The sequence below is a fragment of the Hippopotamus amphibius genome, chromosome 15, assembly GCF_030028045.1.
Source record: "Hippopotamus amphibius kiboko isolate mHipAmp2 chromosome 15, mHipAmp2.hap2, whole genome shotgun sequence".
Taxonomy (NCBI): Eukaryota; Metazoa; Chordata; class Mammalia; order Artiodactyla; family Hippopotamidae; genus Hippopotamus; species Hippopotamus amphibius.
This window is the reverse complement of record NC_080200.1, coordinates 34091073-34105920: the sequence shown is the minus strand read 5'-3', so window position 1 is coordinate 34105920 and position 14848 is coordinate 34091073.

Here is a 14848-nt window from a genome sequence, read left to right as displayed (position 1 = left end):
GGACACATAGTCCTGGTTGAAGCAACTTGATGAGGATTCCCCTCCTAACGACGTGACAGAACCTATGAAGAACTGCACTCCTTGAATCCATAAATGCTAACGGGATCCAAGGAGTTTTCCATCAATGGCAGAAAAAGAAATGGTCCTGAACATAATAACTGCCAAGTATTCCTCTAGACGGAGGCATCATTCACTTTTTCTTAACTTTTTTTCTTTTCATGTTTTACAATAAACTGTATATATTTAGAGTGTACAATTTGGTACCCCAATCTTCCAATTCATTCCCCCCCAACCCTCCCCGCTTTCCCCACTTGGTGTCCATATGTTTGTGCTCTACATCTGTGTCTCTCTTTCTGCCTTGCACACCAGTTGATGTGTACCATTTTTCTGCAGTCCACATATATGTGTGAATATACAATATTTGTTTTTCTCTTTCTGACTCACTCTCATTCACTTGTTAACAACAGTAACGATGACGACGACAAGGACAAGGATAAGGACCGGAAAAACAACAACAGAGAGAGCACTGGGCGAGTTTTCCACTTCTTAAAGGAAGGAGGCCGTGTTCCCAGGCAGGTTGGCTCAGCTGCACAGTTCCCTCCGGTGACTATTCCTGGGGGCACCGTCGAGGTGATGCACGAAACACACAGGAGGAGGCCTTCTTGAATGTCCTGCCCAGGAAATGGGGACATGATTCCAGCAGTGGCGATGGCTGCCCTTCTCTTTAGGGTGACACACGGGCCTGATGGCACCGGGCAAACCCTCCCCTCCCTCCCTCCCTCCCTCCCTCCCTCCCTCCCTCCCTCCCACCTACCTTCCTTCCTTCCTTCCTTCCTTCCTTCCTTCCTTCCTTCCTTCCTTCCTTCTTGAGGCTCTTGGCCTCCCCACTGAAAGGAAGAGCCCAGGGCCCAGCAGCAAAGACCTTCTGCTGATCCTTGCCAGGGGGCTCTCATTTTACACACTTGAATAGGATCAGTAGACACCGTCATCTCATGAGAAGCAGAAAATATCATCTAAAAGCCTACTTTCCTGGTGTCTCAGCGTCCAGGGCTCCTCCTTCTCAGGGATCTTGTGCTCTGTAGGGATAATTCACATGCTGGGGGAGTAGGTTCCCAATAGCATCTTATGAAATGGATTACAGGATGTCTTCCTTTGAAAAAGATAAAGATTATTTGGGAAAGTTATTCATATGAAGCACATGGATGATATCCTCTCTGATCTATATATTAGAGTTGACCGTTGAACAACCAACATGGGGGATTAGGGGGGCCGACCCCACACACACCATTGAGAACCCATGCATAACTTCACAGTCCAAGCTCTGTATCGGGGCTTCCACCTCTGGGTACTCAGCAACCAGAGATCCTGCAGTGCCATAGTGCACAGCTATGGAAAACATCCCCTTATGAGTCACACACACACACACACACACACACACACACACACACACACACGCGCGCGCACGTGCTCGAGCGCAGACATCTCAACTTTGTTACCCAAACGTTAGTGGTGTTCGAATAATCTTAGAAGTGATGACTGCTGTCTGATGAAATCAATGGATCCATCAATCAATCTATGACACTACACTTTGTATTTCCTAGTCTCAAAATTATTTGGAATTTGGCTCCTTAGAAGTTTAGCTTGGTCCTTCAAGGACAGTGTCAGTTGGAGAGAAAATAACATTTCTTCAAATCATGGAAGTGAAATAGTCCTGGACGCTTATGTGAAACATTAACATAATTTTTCTTCTTTATTTTATAAGATAACTGGAATTAGGAAGAAAATCTCCTCGTGAAAAACCAGGTGCTACCTTTCCTTGACTGATGATCGAAGAGGAGAAAGCATTTTCTGGGCCCATGCAACTTGAGAGAAGTTCTAACTTTTCTGGAAAAGAAAGATTCCCACCCTCCCCTTGCTCGGCCATGCTAGAAACCTTCCCCTGCCCCAAACTCTGACGTGTCCCCTTGTTTGGCCTCACTGTGTGTCGTCCGTGGGCACGGGAACACACTTGCGTTCCGTAACAGGAGAGCCTATGGAGAAAAGATCTCTGCCCACTTTCATGGGATCTGCATTGCTGGCTAGGTAAACCTAAGACATCAAAAGAAGTGCCTTGGAACACATGCTCCTTCCACACTGGTCACCTCATAGGATTCCTAAATGACTCTGGTTCAGCACTCACTCGACTTGGCTGTGTTTCTGTGCTTCCTGACCTAAAGGATCTATCTGGATATGCCACCCGATAGAAGCTGAAATAAATTCACTTTGGACGTGTGTGAATGCCGTTCATACAGAGAGTGGGGACTGCAGGGAGCTCTTGTGGATAAAGAAAAATGGGGGAACACATGTAGGCGACAGCACATAAAGTATAGAAAGATACACGAAGGTTTCCTTCGTTCGCGGGTTGGGAAGGGGGAACGACAGAACATTCCCTGCTTCTACTCTACGCACGCACGCAGGCAGGCAGGCAGGCAGGCAGGCAGGCAGGCAGGCAGGCAGGCACCGGAGTGGGGTGGGGTGGGGGGAGCTGGCTCCTTACCCCACCCACCAGGGACGCGTGCGCGTTTAAAGAGACCAGGAGGAACGTGGTGGCGGTGGCGATGAGGAAGGAGGACCACGTTCAAGGTGTGGATTTGCGGTGAGGGCTACGTGAGGTGACTAAGAACTCGGTGCAGTGAGCGGCCCATACAAGGACAGAAGCGATGGTCCCCTAATGCTTGCAGGGCCTGGCCAGGAGCATGAACGGGCGCCCGTGTCCCCAGGTTGGCATCATGACACTAGTTCATCCCTGTGAAACAGGATGTGTTTTCTGTGTTCTCCTGTCTTGACAAACACACGTCTTTACCTGTGTCTCCGTACAACGACGGTCTCTGCGTGACAGTCGGCAGAACATCCCCAGGGACAATTATCACAGAGACCTGAGGTTCTGCTTGGCTGGCAATGCTTGTGTGAATACTGCAGTGAGATACAGACAGACAGACAGACAGACAGACAGACAGACAGACACACACACACACACACACACACACACACACACACACACACACACCCCTACGTATAATTATGTGTATTTAATACGATATCTGTATTGATTTTCTGTCTCAGATGACGAATGATGCTGTCAGCCTCATGATTTTCACACAGGGTTTCTGTGTGTGTCCTACTGTCGGGACAACATAGCCGGTCTGTGTCATGGAAGCAGAGACACCGTGGGAGTCACAGGAATGAAGACCTCGTTCTAGGAACTGGACCTTCCAGAGGCCTGGGAGCAGCTGGGCAGGGCAGGGCTGGGCTGGGCTGCGGAGGAGGGGAGGGGAGGGAAGGCTGTGGCTCTCAGTCCTCTGAGTGCCCGGTGGCAGTGGCGGAGGTGGCAGTGCCGATGGAGCTGTCAGCGCCCACAGGGAAAGGTAGCCACCGATGTGCGGGGCCACAGGGGAGACATGGAGAGACTCGGGGGAAGGCACAGCTGTCCCTCGGTGGATCTGCGGCCAGGCAGCCAGGAGTGGCCTGGGCCACTGTCGTCCAGGGGGCACCAGCTGGGAACACTAGCCAGACGCAGGGCGGCGGGGGTGGGTGGGTGTGTGTGTGTGTGTGTGTGTATGTGTGGATGGACAGCCTTCCACCCTGCACCTCTGTGCCCACCTGTCACCGTGTGGGATGGCGACAGCCTGCAGAGAGCCTTGGCTGTGGCTTCACTTCCAATGCCTACATCCCATCCAGCGTTCTCTTCGCACCAGCCCTACCCTGGGGTCGCACGGGGAGGGGGAGACTCAGAAAGGCGGTTCCCAGGCTGCCCCCGCATGGAAGTCACATGAGCCTCCGGACATGGCCGTGCCACGTCAAACACGCGTCTGGAGGTAGGTCAGACTTTACATTGTGTTACGGTTTGTTTTCTTGGGAGAAGTTGTGTCTCTTAGGCCAGGAGCAACTGGAATTGTCGGTCAAAGTCCTCAGGCAGCCCTTTGACTTGGAGGCCGAGCACAAGTTTGACACGGTATGTTTCCGGTGACATGGAATTGCAGATGGCCCACGAAGCATGCTCTCGGCAATACTGCCAAGCCTGTGGTCTCACAGGGGACGGTCTCCTCGACCGAGATGTCACCATCTCGGGAGTCCGCACCTGGAGCGACACGGTGACCTCAGGACGGGCGCCCTGTCTGTGCGCCCCATCCGGATGCGCGTGGACGGGAATGGAGCAGCTCTGGGAACGGTGGACGATGCCAGCTCTTGTTCTTCTGCTCTGCTGCCTGCCGTGCACGGCTGTGGAGAGGGACGCGCCGCTGTGGAGAGGGATGAGCCGAGTCCAGTGTCTCTGAACCCACCCCAGGCAAAGAGGAGCAGGACAGTGGGTGTGGGCCCTCCCTCGTGTGTGGCCAGGATCCTGTGCGGGGGGAGAGTCCCTGGCCCTCCCGCTGAGAGGAAGGTGCGAGAGGTGGATCGGCGGCGGCGTCTTTCCTCGGGGCCCCAGAGCTTCTGCGGCTCCGATCTCCCCTCTTCACAGTTCTAGTTGGCGCCCGCCCCAGCACAAACCTACCTGAGAGCTTCCCTGGTATCCGGAAGCGATGGCTTTGTGTTTTGAGGACGCAAGGGGAGAAAGAGCTGAGCAAAGCTTTTCCCTGGAACCTGAGTGTCTATGGGTGTGTCTGGCCCATCACCAGCGAGCGTGCTGAGTGCCACTTCCTGAGGGCAGGTGCTCTTTAAGGAAAGTATGGCTTCGTATCTTTGTGACACGCAGGCCCTTCTAGAATGTGGAGCGAGTTTCTCAAGAATCCCAGCAGAATCCCAGGTGCTGTGGAGGCTAGGGCCTCAAAGGTCCGGCTCCATCCCCTCTCTCCATCCTGGCCTGGCCTGGCCTGGCTGGGCCCCTAAGGACCCTGCTGGCCTCTAGAGTGGCCCCTGCTTCTCGGTTGGTTTCCACGCTGCTGCTCACAGAGCCATCTTCTCCAAAGGCAGCCGACCGCCGTATTCCTTCCGTGGAGGCCTGGCACGGCTCTCCTCGGCTTGGATGATAGCATGAGAGGACTGACAAGCTGGGTCCTTCCTCCAGGGCTGACCTTTTACAAACTCCGCCTTGAAGAGGGGTAAAGTCAGCATGTCATTCTCACGTGTAAGATGGGACCCGAGGGGCCCGTTCCTAGCTCTACCACTTGGGAGAGTGGGGGACTCTTCCGTCAAGGAAACGGAGAGCTCATACTTGATGGTGCGGTTGTCAGAAGCCTTTTTCTAAGCCTCCCCTGGCCCCACCGTGTCAGAAAGACGTGTCCCTCCACCTGCCGGGGACTTGATGAAGGAGAGTCACTCTGGTAGAAGTACCCGAAGCTCGATGACTTCACTGCCGTCTCCCTTTCTCTGGCACGGGCCCGCCCCTGGAGGAGCCCTGTCTTCACCTGGCCGTGACGGCACCGCTCAGGGGAGCTGGAGACAGGACCCCAATGAGGGCAGGTGGATGGGAGCCTGTTCAAAATGACCTACACACCCAATCTGCCGTAGACATGGTCCACAGATCGTGGACGTGCCTGTGCCCCCGAAGACATCCGTGTGGCCCCGGGCATCCGGCAGCCATCTTCTCCATGTTCTCCTGACCTGTGCTCTCGCTCTTTTCTCCGGAGCACTCGCCTGATGATTCGTGGGGGCATGAAACCCCAGCTGGCAGGAGCCAAATGATCTTCCCAACACAAGGGAAAAGAAGAGGTGGGGTCCCGCATCCATCCAATGTTTCTGTGCCTAAGAATGAGTTTCTAAGAAATCTCATCCTCCTTTAGCTCCCTTAACACCCCCCCCACCCCGGCGCCCGCCAGCCCGGGCCATAGTATAGTTACTTTCCCAGATTTCCTCCCTCTCCTCAGCAGAACCGAAGAGATTGTAGGTGTTGCCACTTCTCTGAGTCTTTCTTTGCTTTCTTAGGAGGGCTGCCCCATGTCACGTAAAACTTGGAAGACATACATGCGTGAGCATCTCTCCTTGTGATTCTAACCCAGGGAAGAGCATTTAAAACTCGAAAGGAGGCAAACTAGGGTTCAGGCACCCAGAGTTGAGCTGGGTGGCCACTGGGAAGAGAGTTCCAGACCCCTTCCTGTTTGGGGGAGGGGGAAATCTCCCCCTCTGCCCCTCTTGAGTCCTCGTGGCTGGACTCATCCTAACATGGACTCAAGGCGGATAGAGGAAGCGGGAGCGGGAACACGTGTTCGTTTGTTGTTGTTGTTGTTGTTTTACCTTCTAGCCGTGAGAAGTGGCTGAGGCGGGCAGCTTTTCGACTGTGTAGACCAAGGGACAGTACATGTGTGAGACAGGGATCAGACCGAGAGACTTAGCTTTCGGGTGCGCCCTGAGGGAAGGAAGAATCTAAACAGAGTTTGGGCTTGGGGGGGGTCCCTGAAAGAAGTCACAGTGTCTGTCTCCCTAGGCTTCTCGGCCCCAATGAATTCCCTACTTTGGGGATCGGAGCGTCCTCCTAACTCCAGGTGCAGATGCAGGGAGTGCGCCTTTCACCCGAGAGAGAGATGGATGTCTCGCTTTCAGGGAGACACAAAGAAGAGCCCGAGGGTCCCTCTTGTGTTGGCCGCCTGCTTGAGGTCACCGTCACGCCAAATGATCACTGTGCCACGGAGGTGCATTTTGGCGTGGCCTATCCTGGGCTCCACAGCCACCTCCCTGAGAACGGGTATGGTCAGAACCGTAGGAAGCTCAAGGGCGCCGCCAGCCGGTTTCAAAAACGTATCTGTCAGCACCTGCTGGCTGCAACCGCGAGGTTTGCAAGTGCCCTCCGCATAATTCTCCCCCTCCCCCGCAACGACGTCATCACTTCCAATCCTGGCGAACAATGTATGGAACCTTTGCTGGGGTTTTCGTTTGTTTCTCTTTTGTGGGGTTTCTCTCTCTCTCTCTCTCTCTCTCTCTCTCTCTCTCTCTCTCTCTGTCTCTCTGTCTCTGTCTCTGTCTCTGTCTCTGTCTCTGTCTCTGTCTCTCTCTGTCTCTCTCTCTCTGTCACACGCGCTCTGATGTTCGGGGCCTAATGGGAGAAATGAAATCAAGCGAGGGGTTTTGCCCTCAGGTTGCCTTGGTCTCGGGTTGACTTGTGTGCGCTGAGAAAGACGGCCTTTACTGAAGGCCCTGCGCAGACTTTTTGACACCCCCGATCCATGGAATCCTGAAGCTGTGGAACCTAGAAATCTTTCGGTCTCCTTTTGATTTGGAAATCTTCTCCTTGACAGAAAGAAGCCCATTTAAAAGAGAAAAAGAAAAAGTGGAACTGCATGAGCAGATCGGTTTTTAGATCTCAGCCGGGCGGCTGCCCGGTTCTCTGGGGAGAACTGTCTTCATCTTGCAAATCTGTACACACAGCCCACAGTGGCCTGGGATGGAGGCCAGTGGACTGGATTGGGCAGAACCTGAGACCAGAGGAAAGAGAAAAAAAATAAGAAAAATGGTGGTGGTGGTTGGGGGGAGGGGGAAGAGGTCTGCTTTGAAAAATAGGAACTGCTGGCAGGGCTCCCTCACCCCCACCCCCCCACCCCAAAGTAGGACTGTGTATCCAGGCGTAGAAATGATACTGCGCCAAGAAGGCAAGCGCTGTTGAGACTGCTGTTCCTATGATGTTACAAACCGAAAGCGATGCTTTCTGGTCGAGGCTCTCCATGACAATCTGCTAAGCAAATCACACGTTGGCTGTTTTGGACGTTCTCTGCAGTTTTCATTGGGAGTGAGGAAGAGCCGTTTGTACATGTTTTGATACAATGTTTTGAATGCTGTGGGACCATGGTATGTTTCCGCCGTGGATGAACAAGGTTGCCTTTTCCAGCTTCCGCTTGCATGGTCATTTCCTGGTCCTGACGACCCCCCCGCCCCAAGTGAGGGAGGCCTGTGTGTCTTTGTGTCCATTTAGAAGGGTTGGTGCTTGATGCCAGCATGATATCCAAATCTTGATTTTGGACTTACCAAACTACTGTTGGGAGTTTGTTTCTTGTCTTAATCTCCCTTAACTCTTGCAGTCACCTGAGTGTCCACTCTTGATTTCGCGTCTCTCTCTGCCTCTGTCTCTGTCTCTCTCGCTCTTTCCTTTTGTTGATTTCTTCAAGGCAAGCCATCTTTTTCCTCCTCCTCCTCCTCCTCCTCCTCCTCCTCCTCCTCCTCCTCCTCCTCCTCCCCCCCCTCCTCCTCCTCCCCCACCACCCTCCTCTTCCTCTTGCTCCTTTCTCTGCCCCCCTCCCCCCTCCCTCCCTCCTCCCCCCGCCCTTTTAAAATGGAAGTCTAACAGACTGACAAGAGTATATTGGTTTTCAGGTGTATACCCTAGCGAGTGGCTATGTTTACACATGGCCCAGGGATCTCCGTGATAAGTCTCGTTACTGTCTGTCACCATTCGATGTCATGACAGTAGGATGGACTCTATTCCGCCTGCTGTACATGACATCCTGCGAGTGAGTTGTTTATTTCATAACTAGAAGTGGGCACCGCTTCCTCTCCCTCACCTATTGCACTCGTCTCCCTCTTCCCCCCTCCCTCCCTCCTCTGGCCACCCCCCATTTGTTCCTTTTAGGTGTCGAGGAACCTGTTTGCGGTTCCTTCTTTGTGTTCATGTGTGTGTATTGCTGTGTACGTTCTTCACAGACATGATAGTCTCGCGACCTGAGGTATCTTGTGTAGCGCAATACCCTCTGGGTCTCTCCATGTTTCCGCGGATGGCAAGACCTCATTCCCTGGTAGGGTTGAGTCATAAACGCGCGCGCGCCTGTGTGTGACTAGGTAGAGACGTATGCACACAGAGAGCGCTATCGGTATGTCCCTAACTATGGCTACATAGGGATAGGTGTGGATACACATACACGTGTATGTATGTGTCACCCTCACCCCCTCGGTGGGCACGTAGTGGAGTTGCTGGGTCACGTGGTAGTTGTTGGTGCAGTGCTTTCAGGGACTTCTGTGCTGTTTTCCGTAGTGTCATCTGTTGTCGGGGAGCCATTCTGTCAGGCGCCAGGTGATATCTCTGAGTCCTCCAGCATGACATGGTGGTGGTCTCTCTCAGCGTGAAAAATAGGTGTCCCGTCAGGAGCCACTTTCCTCTGCCGTTTGGAACTTGCTGTCGCGATTCCAGATCCTGGGCCTGGCCGTGTATGCTTGTGCAGAGAAATGCCAGCGCTTTCTATCATACCCTCCATTTAAAAAAAAAATGGTTCTGTATTTGATGGGCTGCGTTGGGTCTTTTTTTGCTGTGCGCGGGCTTTCTTTCCGTTGCGGTGAGTGGGGGCTCCCCTTCGTTGTGGTGCGCAGGCTCCTCATTGCCAGTGGCTTCTCTTGGTGCGGAGCACGGGCTCCAGGCACGGGGGCTTCAGGAGTTGCGGCACATGGGCTCAGTCGTTGTGCCTCACGGGCTTCGTTGCTCCGCGGCATGTGGGACCTTCCTGGAGCAGGGATCGAACCCGTGTCCCCTGCAGTGGCGGGCGGATTCTTAAGCAGTGCGCCAGCTAGGCAGCCCCAGTTGTTTCTTGTATTTCAGGGAAAGGTTTCCTTTGGCTTTTGGTTTTGTCCCCGCCCCCACCCCCCAAGAAAGGTACTGTTGGTTGCTTTGTTGACAGTGGAAAACTGTGTTGCGGTTGCTGTTGGAGTGGTGGGGGTCGTCGTCCTTGTTGCTTTGTTTCCTTTGTGGGCGTTGTTTTCTGTTGGTTTTTTCTGGCTTTGTTTCCTTGTGGATGAAAATGCCTGGTCTTGGTCTGCTCTGTTCAGGCCTCCTGCCCACTTTCCCCATCGGGTTGCTTGTTCTGGGGGGGCTGCGTTGCATGAGGCCTTGCCCTGTTTTGGACAGGAACCTCTTATGGGACATGCTTGAGGTTTTCAGATGCGTGTGTGTGTGTACGTGTACACGTGTGTGTGTCTGTACGTGTACACGTGTGCATACACGTACATGTGTGTGTGCCTTTACGTACTCCTTGAAGGGCCACAGCAGTCCCAGAGCTTGACTTTGACTTTTTGGTAGTTTGGCTTGGTTTGATTTTGGTGGGACGACAGGTCACTGTGAACCTTTACTGTAAATCTCTCTCTCACACGCACGCGCGCGCGCGCGCGCGCACACACACACACACACACACACACACACACGCACGCACGCACGCACACTCACCACGTTGCATTGTGTAGATGTCCTGGAACGCGGTTTCTTTAGTGGATGGCTGTTGACTCGCTGCTCCCCGCCCCCCTGCCCCCGCCCGCCGGTGACTGTGGTCAGTCCATTTTGAAATCCACGTTCTGACCTCAAGGGCATGTTCCCCACCCACGCACCCATGTGTTCTCTTTGGACTTTGTCGCGGTCTGTGCGGAAATAGATGTTTGTTTCCATTTGTGTGGGGCCAGAGTGTATGTTTACTTTCGTTTCTAGCTTCCGGGCTCTGCGTATCAGCTTTCCAAAGCCCTTCCCCGTGCCAGAAGGGATGAGTTCCTGCGTCGTTCTCTGAGCGCTTGCCTGGTTTCGTTTCGCTGGTCCCCGCCTTCCCTCCCTCCCTCCCTCCCTCCCTCTCACCCTCCGGGGAGCTGGGGATCTCGCTTGTGGCACTGTGGGCGTCTCCGTGGAATTCCCCGCGCCCCCCCCCCCCCCCATGGCCTGGAATCGCGTCCCCTTCCAGGCAGCCTCCCGGCGGCATCTTGCCAGCTACCCCCGCCCCCGTGTGCTGCCGGGGATCGGGACGCGCCGTGTCGTGTCGTGTCGTGTCGTGTCGGGCCGGGAGCTAGCTCCGAGGCGGACCCCTCGGGGCCGCGCGGGACGCCCGCCCCGCTCCGGGAGGAGCTCGGGCGTTTGGGCGGCCCGGCGCTCCGGCGTCCTCGGTGGCCGGCCGGCGACCGGGATCCGGCCCGGGGACGTTCGAGCCGGTTGTCGGGCGCCACCTGGCGGCCGCTTTTATATTGTCCCTTCCCTCCGGAGCTCCGGCGACCTTGTCGAGGGCTGTGACTCAGCCGCCGGGCCCGAAGCAGAGTTCCGGGAGGCGGGCGACGCTGGTGCTGGCAGCCCCGGTGGCGCCGAGGCGTAGGCGCCTCCTGCTGTCGCCTGAGATTGGGCCTGCAGATCTATGGGGCTGTGACTGCCGCCGCGCTCCCGAGCCGGGGCTGAGGGGCCGCCTGGCCGGGTCGACCAGCATGCGCCCGTGCCCCTCCGGCCGCGGGAACCCATGTCGGGTCGTGCCGCCGCGGTGGGAGAGGAGAGGGTCTGCCGCGCCCGGAGCGCCTGGGACTTGGTGGCCCGGCCTTCTCCTGGGCCGCCCTTGGGAGCGTTCGTTCCCCGACCCCCCCCACCTCCCTTTCCCGGTGCCCCCCGCGTCCCGCTCCGGAGGTGGGGACCGGCTCGGGCCGAGCGTTGAGGCCGGTGGAGGCCGCCACGGGCTCGGTGGTGGACGCGCGTGCGTCCCGGTCGTCAGATGCTTTCGGGCCGATGGTTTTCCGAGCCGGACTCCAGAGGTGAGGACCGGCCTGGGCCGCCAGCGGTGACCCGGAGAGGCTGGCCCGGGCCTGGGTGCGTTGCCCCGTGGGCTCCGGGCGTCTCCCTGGAGAAATGGGTTCAAGTCCCGATGGGTCCGGAGACGTGGACGGACCGGCCCCTGCTCGCGCAGGTGGCCGGCGAGGGTGCACCCGGCCTGTCAGCGTGCCCGCGTGGGTCCCGGTCGTCGGACGCGACTTTGTCTCCCCCCTCCGCTCTCCACCCCGAGTCCGGGCCGGGAGGTGGGGACTGGCGCGAGCCATACTGGGTGGCCCGGGGAGGGGCTCCCGGGCCCGGGCGTGGTCCCTCATGGGGCCCGCTCATCGGAGGCGGCTCGGAGGGGTGCTGTGTTTCTTTCTTGGAACCAAGTCCTGGCCCGGAGACTCGGATGGACCGGTGCCTGCCCGCGTGGGGGGACCGGGGAGGGCGTCCCCAGCCCGCTCCCTCTCCCCCGTGTCCCCGGCCCACTCTGCCACCCCTCCATCCCCGGGTCGACCAGGTGGCCCCGGGCGCTCCGGGGCAAGTGTGGATGGGGAAGTGTTGGGGGCAGGTGGCCGGACCGAGGTTCCGGGGGCCCCCGTGAACCTCGTGGGTGGGCCCCGCTGTCGGGCGCGATGATTTCTTCCGCCGGAAATGGGGCCTTTTTGCCACCAGATAGGTGCTGACACGGTGTTCTTCTGCGTCTGTCGCCGATAGACGCTGGGGCTCCGGACGCGGGCAGGACTCCGGGCGGGGGGCGGCTGTCTGACGCCCGGCTCGGTCCTTGCCGCTTGAGCTGCCCGCTTGGGCCTGCGCGCCGGCTCTTGCGTGCGCGTCCGGCTGCCCCGACCCGCGGTGCCGCCTCCGGCCTCTGGCTGAGCCCGAGGGCGGCGGGGCCAGGTGGCGTCGGGTGCTCGACCCTGTGCGCTGCCCCCGCTGCAGGCACCCGGTGGTGAGTGGCCGGCACGACCCCACCCCACAGGCTCTGTGCCCCGTGTCAGGCGTTCTCGTTCTGGGGTGGCTGGCTGCTCTTTGCCCGAGACGAAGGGGCGCCGGCGAGGCGGAAGCGGGCCTCCGTGTGATGGGTCTTCGCCGTGCCTCCCCTGCGGGCCTCCCCCGCCGTGGCTTTAGGCTGGGTGGGTCAACCGATTGATGTGGTGGTGCCACGCTCCGCTGGGCTGGGCCTAAGCCGTGCCAGACGAGGGACGGACGTTCCTGGGGGACGGGACCGCTCTTCTCGTTCTGTCCGCGGGCTCCTCGCCTCTCTTCCGCCCCGCCTGCCGGGGTGTGCGGAAGGCAGGGGTGCGGCCTCCGGCCCCGAACCCGCGGTCTCCCGCCCCCGCCTCCCAGCGTGGGCGGGGACCGGGGTCCTCGGACGCAGCAGACGCTCTCGCTGTGCCTCTTTGGCGTACGCCTCGCGAGCGGCCCTCCCCGCGGCGGGGAGGGCCGCCCCGCCGCCACGCTGCGCGCCCCCCGTCGGTGTGCGAGCGTGCCGCGCCTGGCCCTCCGTGGTGCTCCTGGAGCGCTCCAGGTCGTCCCTCAGGTGCCCGAGGCCGAGCGGTGGTGTTGTTCCCCTTTCCCAGCGTGTCCCTCGGGTCTCCGCCACCGTGGCGGGTGCCGTGAGCGGCTTTCTCTTGGGGGGGTCGAGACGGTAAGGGAGGTGCGCCCGCCTGTTCCCCCCGGCGGTGGGGCCAGGGGCCGCCTCGTTGTGCTGGTCCTCAGCGGCGTGCCGTGGGGGCCTGAGCTTGGCCGAGCGCACGCCCCGTGTGGTCCCCACTACGTGGGGGGCTGCGCGCGGGCGTGGGAGCGATCGTGGGGGCCGGGGCCTGTGAGAGAGGGGGCTGTGTCACGCATCTTGGGCGTGCTCCCCCTCGAGGGCCCGAGGGGCGAGCCCGAGGGCAGCAAGCCTTACCGAGGTCGTGCCCCGGCCCTGGCCGCGAACGCTCCCGTGGGCCGTGTGCTTACCCATATCGCAGACCCCCTCCCCTCCAGGCGACTGGAGGAGGTGTAGGCGGCTCACGGAAGCGCCTCTGCGGGCCCGAAGGAGAGGCGCTGAGTGGGGGATGACGCGCCCTCGGTGAGAAAGCCTTCTCTAGCGATCCGAGAGGGAGCCTTGGGGTACCGAACCCCCCAGCTGCCGCCCCTCCCAAGTGTGCAGTGGCCACCGTGGCGACTGCCAGAGCACGTGGGTAGACCCCCTCGCCTCCGCGGGAGGGGTGCGCCGGTCCCGCGGTGGGGCCGAGCGCCGCTCTTTGCCTACCGTGGCCCGCGCCTCCCCCCTCCGAGTCGGGGGAGGGTCCCGCCGGGCCGAGCCGAGCCGGTGTCCGAGGCGCGGGGTGGCGTGTGTGCGTGCGGGGTCGCTTCCGTTGGCGAGCCCGGAGGGGGGGACCCCCCCGGTCCCGGCTCCCCAGTCCCGCAGCCACGGGGAGCCCTGCCGCGCCTGCCCTTGCCTCGAGCCGCAGCCGGCGGCGGTGTGTGGCCCTAGGTCGGGCCGCCTGGCTCGGGAGCGTTTCCCCAGGACGTGTGAGCCCTTGGGGTCGGCTGAGGTGGTGATGGATGTGTGGAGGCGACGCAGATGGATGCGCGAAGGGGTGGACGGGTTCCTCCGCTGCACGCGGGGGGAACCGTCGCATGCTAGGCCCCGGCGGCGGGGCCGGGTCGTGGGGAGGCCCTCGAGGGTGGCGGGCGCCGGCCGGCGTCCCAGGCGTTGGCGGGACCGCCCCCTGGTGTGGGGCGGTGGGGCCCCGCGCTGGTTTTCCTGGTGGCCCGGCTGTGCCCCGGCCCTTTGTCTCCCCCTGGGTGGCGCCCCCGGCCCTGCTCCGTGGCCCTGGCCGTGCGTGTGAGCCGCCCCCTCCCCGTCGCCGCCGGTCTGCCCTCGCCCCTGCCCCCCACCCCTTCCCCCGCCCGGGATCGAGCCTGGCCCTGCCCCGTGAGGGTGCCGCCCCCGGCCGCCACGGCCGGCGGCGTCCCCTGGTGGAGTGCTTGTCGGTTCCCGACGGGGAAGAAGAGGTGGGCGGTGTGGGGGCGCGCCGGTGCGCGTGCGGGAGAGTGTTGTCGCGGGCCGGCCGCGGCTCTCCGGGGTCGGCGGTGGCGGCCGCGAGCCCCTGCGAGGAGGTCCCACGGGGGCCCGAGGAGGCCAGGCGCCGTCGTGCGTGCTGCGGGACCGCCCCTGTGCTGGAGGGCCTCTGGCGGTGAGACCCCGTGTCGTGCCCCGGCGGCGGACTCGCGTCCGTGTCCTTGGGGTGGCCCCCGGGTCCCCCCCGCGGGGGCGCGCGCGCCCGTCTCCCCCGCCCCCGGAGGCTTCCTGCCGCTGTGTCGTTGCGCGTGCGCGACGCCGCCCAGCCGCGCCTCGCCCACCCTGTCTGCGTCCATCCGTCTGCCTGCTCCCGTCCGTCCGTCCCGCCTGCCGGCCCC